The 12,063-nt window shown below is 40.2% G+C and overlaps 3 long non-coding RNA genes across 8 annotated transcripts; 2 read left to right on the forward strand and 1 right to left on the reverse strand.

The window, feature by feature from the left end:
- Positions 1 to 107: 107 nt before the first annotated feature.
- LOC143493592 (uncharacterized) lies at positions 108 to 2,315 on the forward strand. The gene is made up of 4 exons (XR_013125531.1): positions 108 to 161; positions 1,431 to 1,535; positions 1,693 to 1,961; positions 2,065 to 2,315. It is a non-coding gene; the product is annotated as an uncharacterized LOC143493592 (long non-coding RNA).
- Positions 2,316 to 2,686: 371 nt separating this feature from the next.
- Positions 2,687 to 5,674, reverse strand: LOC143493581 (uncharacterized). Of its 3 annotated transcripts, XR_013125526.1 has the most exons (6): positions 5,599 to 5,674; positions 4,711 to 4,863; positions 4,530 to 4,620; positions 4,200 to 4,344; positions 3,787 to 3,907; positions 2,687 to 3,460 (listed from the first exon to the last, which is right to left on the reverse strand). It is a non-coding gene; the product is annotated as an uncharacterized LOC143493581 (long non-coding RNA). The 3 variants fall into 3 exon arrangements; XR_013125527.1 differs by lacking the exon at positions 4,530 to 4,620 and having other exon boundaries at positions 4,774 to 4,863; XR_013125525.1 differs by lacking the exon at positions 4,530 to 4,620.
- A 51-nt stretch (positions 5,675 to 5,725) lies between these two features.
- LOC143493562 (uncharacterized) lies at positions 5,726 to 10,242 on the forward strand. 4 transcript variants are annotated; one of them, XR_013125518.1, is made up of 6 exons: positions 5,726 to 5,871; positions 6,262 to 6,390; positions 6,490 to 6,611; positions 8,581 to 8,715; positions 9,381 to 9,417; positions 9,507 to 10,242. It is a non-coding gene; the product is annotated as an uncharacterized LOC143493562 (long non-coding RNA). The 4 variants fall into 4 exon arrangements; XR_013125517.1 differs by having other exon boundaries at positions 6,512 to 6,611; positions 9,507 to 10,237; XR_013125519.1 differs by having other exon boundaries at positions 5,726 to 6,390; positions 6,512 to 6,611; positions 8,622 to 8,715; positions 9,507 to 10,237.
- Positions 10,243 to 12,063: the final 1,821 nt, after the last annotated feature.

Raw genomic sequence — 12,063 nt, forward strand, 5'->3', positions numbered from 1 at the left:
CTGTTGTGCCGTCGTTATGACGACAGAGCAGGTATTATGACGTCATGTGGAATTGTGTCAATATTTTATTTATTTATTTATTTTTATTGAAGTAAAAAAAAAAAACAATTACAACAAAAATGGCATCAAGATAATGTACTTTTGAACGTAGACCATAACAGGTTATTACAATATATTAAAATTAACGGCGTTCGTTAATTTGATACTCTTATCGGGCGATATAAAAATGATCGCCGTTAATCTATTCTTAAAGTTGGGTTGGGAACTGGGTCAAAATGGGTAAGCAAACTATGATGACTTTCAACTTGATAGTTTAGTTCGGCTGTATTCCTAACCAAATTGCACAGTAGGGGCGAGGACGAGTTTTCAAACCTGTGAATTACAAATCGTTCGTGTGTTTACATGGATGCCGCCACGAAGTCGCCAGGTTTGCTTCATGGAAAATTCATTTTTAGGAACGTAAAGTGTTACCGGAGCGGAGCTCGGAGCGGTCGTTTTCTGCATGGTCCTAGTGCTAGATTCGTCGCTATTTAAATATTTCTTTTTAACCGTTAAAACTGCAGAGGACCAAAACCGGCGTTTGAAAAAGTACCCCCCAAATTACGTCCGTGAGGTTAAATGTACTAAATGTTAGCTTACATTTCAAATATCATGTTTAGCTGAATAAACATGCTATCAACCCCTTTTAATGTACAGTATGTAGGCTTACAAATTCATGTTTAACCCTCTAAGTTACTAGCCACTAGATACCCTGTCACCTGCACTGCTGAATACAATGCTGTGGCCCAACCTGTGTAAATGTGTTTAGAGAATGACACAACATAGATTAATTAAAATGTATATATTTAAATTTAATTTAAAAAACAATCTTTTGAAGATACATTGTTGGTGTATGTAAATACTGGCAGCAGATTTGTTTTGAGAAATTGATGTTTGTGAAATCTGTTTGTGAAAATTTGTGTTCATCTGAAGTTACATTAGGTATTCTAGATTTTGAAGTTTAGATACTTTATTGATCACAAAGCTGTGTTCTTCACATTTAGCCATGCACTTTGCAAATGCAAGTTAAAACTCCACTATGCAAAAAATAGACCAGATATTAACAAGATGCTGAAACACTGCCACCTTCTCTGGGCCTGAGATAATTTAAGATACTTTGCCACTATCACAGTACATCTTAAATGATCTCAGAACCAGAGAATATCTGATATCAGGCCTTATTCTAGTTACCAACGGTGCTGATGGAAGTCTATTTTCCTGCAGAGTTCAACTCCAGCCTTCACATAACCTGTGATCTTGCTAACAAGGTCTACTCAAAATTGACCCAAAGTTGTTTGGGCGGCTCAGATGTTGTCAGGAAATGTGATCTGCAAGAACGTAAATATACAAGAACAGAACTGTAGTAACTTTTTGTATGTTTGTGTCACTAGGGTCAGAGCAGACCAGGGATGTGAAAATGTGGATATAGCTAGATGGATGTTCATGGTCCGTGGCTGTGGCAGCTTCATGTCAGGCAAAAGTGTTCATAATCAAAGGTATCACCACCTTATACATAAATGTAAAAGGCACCCAAGTATAAACTGTTTATATATACACATTTGTTTGTACCAGTTGTATTGCTCAGAGCTGTGATCATGCATGTTGACCTCACTGGGAATAAAAGCTTGCTATATGTATGTGTGTGTTAAACAGAACGTCTGTGGAGAGACCTGTGGGTGGCTGTCACTAGCACCTACTACAATGTGCTCCACAGTCTGGAGGAAGGATTGCTGGATCCTGCTGACAGCAGTCACCTGTTTGCTGCAAAGAACGTCTTCTTGCCCCGGCTCCGAGAAGACCTACAAAGTTTTTCTGCGACATGGGACAACCACCCACTTCGCACTGAACAAAATCTAAACCCCAACCAACTGTGGGAAACGGGCTGCATCCAGAATCCTGTCCCCTCACCAGACTGTTCTGAGGTATCTTCAGTATAATCATTATGGTTTTAATTTTTGTGTTGGCAACTGACTGCTGTGTTAAAACTGTCACTATAAAAAAAACCTGAATGCTTCTTCTTTATAGGGCCTCTTTGATCTTGAGACTGAATGCCAACAGGGGGCGCTGGTGGCAGGGATCATGTTGCCATCGGTCACTTGTCCTCTCAACAGGCCTAGAAGACCTTGCTGGAGTGATTAACCCCTGTGGGCCATCACAAAACCATGGCCAAGACATTTACATCTCAGTCTTGAATAATGTTTTGCATGGAAACACAGTGTAAATGTGAATGTGACAAACTGTTTAACTAAACGTTTTAGTAGTATAACAGTATTTAAGTGAATAGTTAATAAAAAGAATAAGCAAAGAGACAGTTGTCTGCAAAAATACTTCAGTATTTTAATGTATTAGTCTTACAAAATTGAGCATAAAATGACTGACAGCTGGTACTGCTCATATTTGAACAATTTCATTTGTTATTCTTTGTTTTTTTTTTACAATTTAATCTGAACAATTTATTTTATATACAGAGGCAAAATATATTTTTTAGTTTTGCCTAATATTCTAACCCTGTTTACACCCATTTCAGTTCAAGAACTAATTGATGAGCTAGGGAAACTAAATATGCAGTGGTCATCCAGGACCAGGGTTTTGTAATGCTGGGTGTGGGTGGAAGGAGGAGACACGGATCCTTGCTTTTGCAGCCAATGTCACTGCTTTATTCAACATAAGCGCAAGACAGCGCACACAGAAACACCTACACATACACGTAACGTGGAGAATCAGACAACGACAAGCACAAGACACTGCGCGAACGCACATTAAATAGACAGACAACATGAGCCCCGAGTGATTACGAGACGATCCACAGGTGGGACGGATGAACACACACAAACAAACCACACCCACGAGAATCCACTGACGCAGACGGCAAGACGCAGACGACGTAAACACACGCCCACAGGGAAGGGTCCGGAGCTGTTCCGTGACAAGTTTAGCTTACAATGATACCAAATGGTTATTGTACTCTACTGAACTGTGGCAATACAACAGAGGTTTTAAACACTGGTTTACGTCAACAATGTCACACAGTTGTTTTACCCTCTTATTATTGTTTTAACGACATGAATACAATAGAACAGAGTAGGGCTTGTATCCCTGATAGTAACTGTGTTGCTAAAAGCTAGAATGGGAAGTTAGATCCTGTAGAATCCTGCCCCATATCTTATTGAAATCAACATATTTTTCTGAAACTCATCAAAATTGTTATGATGAGCTGTAGGGAAGGTAATGGTGTTTGTACATGCACTCACAACTGGATAGCACACAGTATGGTGTGGCATGCGGTCTAGGCAAGAATGGTCAAAACGGATTGCTATTCTAAATCTTTGTCGCTCTGACAGAAGCAGGTGCCTGTGGGATTGTCCTGTAAGCCGCAGCACGTCAGGGACAGTCAGCTTCTTTTGGCCTTCAGGATCAGCATCTTATAAAACATTATACAAGTGAAATCAATTGATCAAACCAGTTACCACCATATGCATTCCTGCAAATCTAACAGCCCCCAATCCCTACCTTAAATACCTCTATTAATAAATGCAGAAATGTGGAAATGCATAACTAAATGTAAAAATACAGAAATAAATGTAGAAATAAGTTTAGCACAAATAACAGTTGTATGAAAATGCACACAACATTAAAGACATTTATTTAAACATATAGGAGGATATACTAAGTATAGTCACATTCTATGCATAGCCTCTGCAATCACTAAGCTAAATGTCTTTAGCATGAATGAGAGGAGGTGCATACCCTCAAGGTCAATCAGGAAATCTTGAAAGTAGTTAAGGATCTCCCTTTCTTTCAAATGCTTTACAGTACCACCATCACTCACTTTTGGTGCAAGACTTGAAAGAATGTAGTGATGATCCATCTATACAAAGAGCAGGAAACAGGAAAGCAGGAAAGCAAAATGGAGTCAAAAACAATGTTATCTGCAGATGACTAAACAATCAGAAACCACCCTGGTGTTGGTGTTTATCTCTCTACATATATCAGAAAAGCAGAAACCAGTGCTCAAATGTCTACAGTTCAATTATCAAAGTACTGGGGGGCTCTTGGTTGTGTTTCATTCATGTTTTGGTGAGTGATCACTGCCTAACAATCCTGCCCAATTTTCACTGCCACAGTAACAAAGAATGCTTGTGAAACATGTTACAGTCTACCTTCTCCACATTGCCAATCACAAAAAGACCACGGTAATGCTCCTGGTTTTTCTCAAAGATGTTCACAAAGTTATAGACATCTAGACCTTCTCGTATCTGCCTCAGCACCGCAAGTCTTTTCATGGTTGCATGCAGCAGAATCACCCTGAGCATGGACATGAAAATGACAAGGAGAATATTAAAAGTAAAAATGTATACTACAGAATATACAGAAATTCCTGTAAGTGTTACAGTGTTCAGTGGTTCTAAAATCAGTCAAATTATTTTGATTTAGGAAATGGACGCCCTAAGACCTACTTGTGAAACACAGCCTTGCATTATAACACATACCTAATAATGCTCGATTTGCTCTCAACATTTATTTGACCAGTGTAGCTACAACTGATGATTTCTTCAATGCAAGACGTAATGCTTCCTCAACCTGCAGTTCAGTTAATTTTTCCACAAACTATTAAAACTCCAACAAAATTTGTGCTACTGAAATAAAATAAAGGAATAAACAGGAACAAACCCTTCATCAGTGGGGACAACTCCAAGTTATGTACATTGTCTTTGGTTACAGTCATCAGCTCACCAGTCTCCAAGAAGTAATAGCACCATTCCTGCAGGACACAAGGAGCTGGAGCTCCCTGAGCAAGGCTTACTGCAAAGACTTCTCCTGCAACTTTATTAATATAAAAAACAAACAACATCTAAAACCTTACGGAAAAACATCTATAGCAAAAATTCTCTTTTCAGAACACGGATCAGTTACAGAACACAGGATCCAGGGTTGCCAACTTTTGACGTTCGCTTGGAGTGAGATTTTAACCTGGAGCCGGTGGCGAGTGTACGAGTGTATTTTGTTGAGCGGGGGGGGGGGTGATGATCTAAGCAGTGCTCAGTTTCTGTGAATGAAACATGAAAAACATGGATGTCAGTGTTCAAATCAGGATGAACAATGCCTTTGACTTTGGCGAACGAAAGTTGTTGAGCGGGGGGGGGTGACGAACGTAAAATGGACACAGATTCAGTGTTATATCGCTGGTGGATGGCGCCAGAGCTAGCGAACTAGTAACGTATTGAATCATATATGTGGTTCTGAGGTAAATAAACTGGATATTTTTTTTCGGCGTGAGATATCGGAAGTGTGGCGTGAGAGCGTGTGAAAACGGTCAAATGCGTGTGTCTCACGCTCAATGCGTGAGAGTTGGCAACCCTGTATCTAGGTTAACTAGCTAGATAGGTTAACTAACTAGGTTAGCTAACTAATTCCGAAGCTGACTAGTGACAAGCTGCATTTTATTAAGCACACAGTGGGTTTGATCTGTGTTTTGAGTCTGAGACGTGTGTTTTTAACCAGCTATCAGATAGCTCCACAAACAATGTCATCACCGTTTACATAGTTAACTACCGTTACCTTTCTCCTTGAAAAAACGCCGTATGTCCACTTTCACCGTCAGCTACCTGCAACCAGAGCCGTATAGGGGGTGGGGGTGGGCCACGGGGGTGGGCTCTCCTCCGCGCCCGAAAAACCAGCAAGCTGATTGGCTGTTTCTCCTGAAAGGCGGAACTTTATCCTTGAAGCGGCACTATGATTGGCGTTAAGAGATTTCCTATTCTCACAGCAGCATTGGCCTCCTCATTAATAGTACAGCTGAGCGAAAAAATTCGGGACTACTCGATAACACAGGTCTGCCACATAAAAATTGTTTAAAATTTAATAAGTGATTTTTATAGTATTTTCAACGCTGATTTCGGCAAAATTAGTGAAAAAATTCCATCACGTACAGTTATTTCACAAACTGCTTGTCTAGTTTTAGCTTTTTCGATATTTTTTATAAATAGTTCAGTACTCTAGTAAGTTTGAATTTTGGTTTTTAAGATCTCCACAAACTGTTATTTAGCCTGATAGCGGACTACTGGTGGATGTTGAAGAGAGATGATCCTGAACGAGTCCACAGCCGGAAAAGCAATAAAAGAAGCTTCGACAGAAGTGTGTGGCGAACGTAACACTCGTGACGGAGTGTTTTTTCAATAGCCCTGAAATATATGCTACGGTTTTGTTTTGGTCCGTATCCAGTTAATCAGGAATGAGATTGGGTCCGGATCCGGACCACGGTCCGCCAGTTGAGTACCCCTGCCTTAAAGGTTACCTTCCTTGGCGAGCCTGGGATCGACACAGGAGCCTTGCGTGTTGAATTCCTGACTGGTGAGATTTTCTGTTTAATCTAGAACAATACAGCTAAATTGTTTGGAAGTGACAGTGGTAAAATATAAAATAGCATACATTTTTTGTGTGTTCTTAAAGGACATGCGAAATTTTGTTTTAGAGATGATTTCCGGTATAGAAGACAGGCTGATTGAAGGGCAGCAAGGAAAAGAAAAAATACCCAAGTATTCAGTAAATGATCTCTACAGTGGTATTTTCAGGTATGTGATGCAATATGATTTTTGTTTATTTTAACACTGATGGTGTAAGTCGCTTCACATCACTGTTGCCACTTGGCATTCCTTTTTATGGCATCTAAGTAATTCTTGGATCCTGTGTTCTGTAACTGATCCGTGTTCTGAAAAGAGAATTTTTGCTATAGATGTTTTTCCGTAAGGCTTTAGATGTTGTTTGTTTTTTATATTCATAAAGTTGCAGGAGAAGTCTTTTGGTTTCAGGCAAAGCACTAAAATTATGTGCGGACCAATTAGCAGGTGTATTTCTGGACATTTTTAACATCTCCCTACAGCAGGCTGTAGTCCTCGTCTGCCTTAAATCATCTGTCATTGTACCAGTGCCTAAAAAGTCTGCAATAACTTGTCTCAATGACTACCCACCAGTTGCTCTGACCCCTGTGATTGCAAAATGCTTTGAGAGACTCATCCTGAAACATATTGGGGACAGTATTCCACTCAGTTTGGACAAACACCAGTTTGCCTACAGGGGGAATCGTTCCACAGAGGATGCCGTCTCCATCGCACTCCACACAGGCCTGTCTCACCTGGAGCAACCTGACACATATGTCAGGATGTTATTCATCGACTATAGCTCTGCGTTCAACACAATAATCCCTCATAAGCTGGTGGCCAAACTCTGCAATCTAGGACTGTCCCCCTCACTGTGCTCATGGATCAAAGACTTTCTCACTAACAGACCACAAGTGGTGAGAATAGGGGACCACGCATCGTCCCAAATCATTTTAAACACTGGTACACCGCAGGGCTGTGTGCTCAGTCCAGTCCTCTTCACACTTTTCACCCATGACTGCACCCCCATCCACGCCTCCAACACATTTGTGAAGTACGCTGACGACACCGTAGTGATAGGCTGCATCTCCAACAACGATGAAGCTCACTACAGAGAGGAGATTCAGCACCTGGCACGGTGGTGCTCAGACAACAACCTAGCTCTGAACACCACCAAAACTAAAGAAATCATCATGGACTACCGCACAGTTAAAAGAACATGCACACGCCCCTCTACTCCTAGACGGAGATGAAGTGGAATGTGTGCACAGCATTAAATACCTCGGACTCCACATCACAGCTGATCTCACCTGGTCTCTAAATACCTCACACCTCATAAAGAAGGCCCATCAGAGACTCTTCTTTCTGAGGAAACTAAAGCAGTCTGGACTCACCCCACAACTGCTTGTGAACTTTTACACCAGCACAATCGAGAGCGTCCTCTGTCTCTGCATGACTGTATGGTACTCCAGCTGTACAGCACAAGAGAGGAAGGACCTGACCCGGGTACAGCGCCAGAACAGCACAGAGGATCATAGGGAGTACACTCACAGATCTGGACTCTGTGTATGCTGGCCGCCTTCATAAAAAAGCCAGCAACATGATCAAGGACCCCACCCACCCAGGACACCATCTCTTTATTCCTCTACCTTCAGGACGAAGATACAGGACAATAATAACCCGGACAAACAGGCTGAGGAACAGTTTCTTTCCCAGAGCTGTAACATCCATCACTCCCACTGCAAACCCAAACCTTTAGGACCTATTGCACTACACTATTAATATAAGCACTATTGCACTATTTCTCATTTGCAACTTTGCACCCAAAACTTGTATCACTGCTATTAATATTTTTTGTTTAGTTATAATACTTTTAACACTATACATAATGTAAATACACTATGTTATACCATGCCACATAATCAAAACAGTCATACCATCATGCCATAATTGCCTCACCTACACCATGTTGCTGATACAAACCAGTATCAGTATCTGTCCCGACAGACTAGTTGAAATGTTTTTATGTATATATGTTGTCTCGCACTGTTTCTATTTTAATCTTGTTATGTGACCAAGAGGTACCCCTCAGAATCTCGTTGTATCATGTTCAATGACAATAAATTCTACTCTACTCTACTCTACTCTACTCTACTCTTTGCAGTAAGCCTTGCTCAGGGAGCTCCATCTCCTTGTGTCCTGCAGGAATGGTGCTATTACTTCTTGGAGACTGGTGAGCTGATGACTGTAACCAAAGACAATGTACATAACTTGGAGTTGTCCCCACTGATAAAAAAGGGTTTGTTCCTGTTTATTCCTTTATTTTATTTCAGTAGCACAAATTTTGTTGGCGTTTTAATAGTTTGTGGAAAAATTAACTGAACTGCAGGTTGAGGAAGCAGAAGACCTTACGTCTTGCATTGAAGAAATCATTAGTTATGGCTACACTGGTCAAATAAATGTTGAGAGCAAATCGAGCATTATTAGATATGTGTTATAATGCAAGGCTGTGTTTCACAAGTATCCTTAGGGCAGGGCTATTCAACTGGCGCCCTGCGGGCCAGAACCGGCCCTTTAATGAATTTGTACCGGCCCGCGGCCCATATCTCATCATAAATAATAATAAATATTTGATAAACCGCCGTAAAAATTTTACGACACTGTGTCGTAATTTACGTTCGGATTTACGTTCACCACACTCCTCCCCCCCATGACAGTATTGGTATAGGTCTGAAAATTGTCTGGCCCACAGGTCAGAGCTCTCTGCCAAATCTGGCCCACAGAAAAATATAGTTGAATAGCCCTGCACTAGGGCGTCCATTTCCTAAATCAAAATAATTTGACTGATTTTAGAACCACTGATGTAAGGCACACAGCTGTAACACTTACAGGAATTTCTGTCTATTCTGTAGTATACATTTTTACTTTTAATATTCTTCTTGTCATTTTCATATCCATGCTCAGGGCGATTCTGTTGCATGCAACCATGAAAAGACTTCCGGTAAGGATTGGGGGCTGTTAGATTTGCAGGAATGCATATGGTGATAACTGGTTTGATCAATTGATTTCACTTGTATTATGTTTTATAAGATGCTGATCCTGAAGGCCAAAAGAAGCTGACTGTCCCTGACGTGCTGCAGCTGCGGCTTACAGGACAATCCCACAGGCACCTGCTTCTGTCAGAGCGACAAAGATTTAGAATAGCAATCCGTTTTGACCATTCTTGCCTAGACCGCATGCCACACCATACTGTGTGCTATCCAGTTGTGAGTGCATGTACAAACACCATTACCTTCCCTACAGCTCATCATAACAATTTTGATGAGTTTCAGAAAAATATGTTGATTTCAATAAGATATGGGGCAGGATTCTACAGGATCTAACTTCCCATTCTAGCTTTTAGCAACACAGTTACTATCAGGGATACAAGCCCTACTCTGTTCTATTGTATTCATGTCGTTAAAACAATAATAAGAGGGTAAAACAACTGTGTGACATTGTTGACGTAAACCAGTGTTTAAAACCTCTGTTGTATTGCCACAGTTCAGTAGAGTACAATAACCATTTGGTATCATTGTAAGCTAAACCCTGGTCCTGGATGACCACTGCATATTTAGTTTCCATAGCTCATCAATTAGTTCTTGAACTGAAATGGGTGTAAACAGGGTTAGAATATTAGGCAAAACTAAAAAATATATTTTGCCTCTGTATATAAAATAAATTGTTCAGATTAAATTGTAAAAAAAAAACAAAGAATAACAAATGAAATTGTTCAAATATGAGCAGTACCAGCTGTCAGTCATTTTATGCTCAATTTTGTAAGACTAATACATTAAAATATTGAAGTATTTTTGCAGACAACTGTCTCTTTGCTTATTCTTTTTATTAACTATTCACTTAAATACTGTTGTACTACTAAAACTTTTAGTTAAACAGTTTGTCACATTCACATTTACACTGTGTTTCCATGCAAAACATAATTCAAGACTGAGATGTAAATGTCTTGGCCATGGTTTTGTGATGGCCCACAGGGGTTAATCACTCCAGCAAGGTCTTCTAGGCCAGTTGAGAGGACAAGTGACCGATGGCAACATGATCCCTGCCGCCAGCGCCCCCTGTTGGCATTCAGTCTCAAGATCAAAGAGGCCCTATAAAGAAGAAGCATTCAGGTTTATTATAGTGACAGTTTTAACACAGCAGTCAGTTGCCAACACAAAAATTAAAACCATAATGATTATACTGAAGATACCTCAGAACAGTCTGGTGAGGGGACAGGATTCTGGATGCAGCCCGTTTCCCACAGTTGGTTGGGGGTTTAGATTTTGCTCAGTGCGAAGTGGGTGGTTGTCCCATGTCGCAGAAAAACTTTGTAGGTCTTCTCGGAGCCGGGGCAAGAAGACATTCTTTGCAGCAAACAGGTGACTGCTGTCAGCAGGATCCAGCAATCCTTCTTCCTCCAGACTGTGGAGCACATTGTAGTAGGTGCTAGTGACAGCCACCCACAGGTCTCTCCACAGACGCTCTGTTCTGTTTAACACACATACATATAGCAAGCTTTTATGCCCAGTGAGGTCAACATGCATGATCACAGCTCTGAGCAATACAACTGGTACAAACAAATGTGTATATATAAACAGTTTATACTTGGGTGCCTTTTACATTTATGTATAAGGTGGTGATACATTTGATTATGAACACTTTTGCCTGACATGAAGCTGCCACAGCCACGAACCATGAACATCCATCTAGCTATATCCACATTTTCACATCCCTGGTCTGCTCTGGCCCTAGTCACACAAACATACAAAAAGTTACTACAGTTCTGTTCTTGGATATTTACATTCTTGCAGATCACATTTCCTGACAACATCTGAGCCGGCCAAACAACTTTGGGTCAATTTTGAGTAGACCTTGTTAGCAAGATCACAGGTTATGTGAAAGCTGGAGTTGAACTCTGCAGGAAAATAGACTTCCATCAGCACCGTTGGTAACTAGAATAAGGCCTGATATCAGATATTCTCTGGCTCTGAGATCATTTAAGATGTACTGTGATAGTGGAAAAGTATCTTAAATTATCTCAGGCCCAGAGAAGGTGGCAGTGTTTCAGCATCTTGTTAATATCTGGTCTATTTTTTGCATAGTGGAGTTTTAACTTGCATTTGCAAAGTGCATGGCTAAATGTGAAGAACACAGCTTTGTGATCAATAAAGTATCTAAACTTCAAAATCTAGAATACCTAATGTAACTTCAGATGAACACAAATTTTCACAAACATCAGATTTCACAAATATCAATTTCTTAAAACAAATCTGCTGCCAGTATTCACATACACCAACAATGTATCTTCAAAAGATTGTTTTTTAAATTAAATTTAAATATATACATTTTAATTAATCTATGTTGTGTCATTCTCTAAACACATTTACACAGGTTGGGCCACAGCATTGTATTCAGCAGTGCAGGTGACAGGGTATCTAGTGGCTAGTAACTTAGAGGGTTAACTGAATAGTCAAAAAACTTGTTTCTATGAGAAGATTTTCAGTTTTGAGGATGCAAATATCATTCAAATAAGCTACTTTTGCATTTTAATATTTTTATACAATCATCCATTTCATAAAATAAACATTTCAAACATAGTTTTGCTTTC

Source organism: Brachyhypopomus gauderio, unplaced genomic scaffold (assembly GCF_052324685.1).
Source record: "Brachyhypopomus gauderio isolate BG-103 unplaced genomic scaffold, BGAUD_0.2 sc89, whole genome shotgun sequence".
NCBI lineage: Eukaryota > Metazoa > Chordata > Actinopteri > Gymnotiformes > Hypopomidae > Brachyhypopomus > Brachyhypopomus gauderio.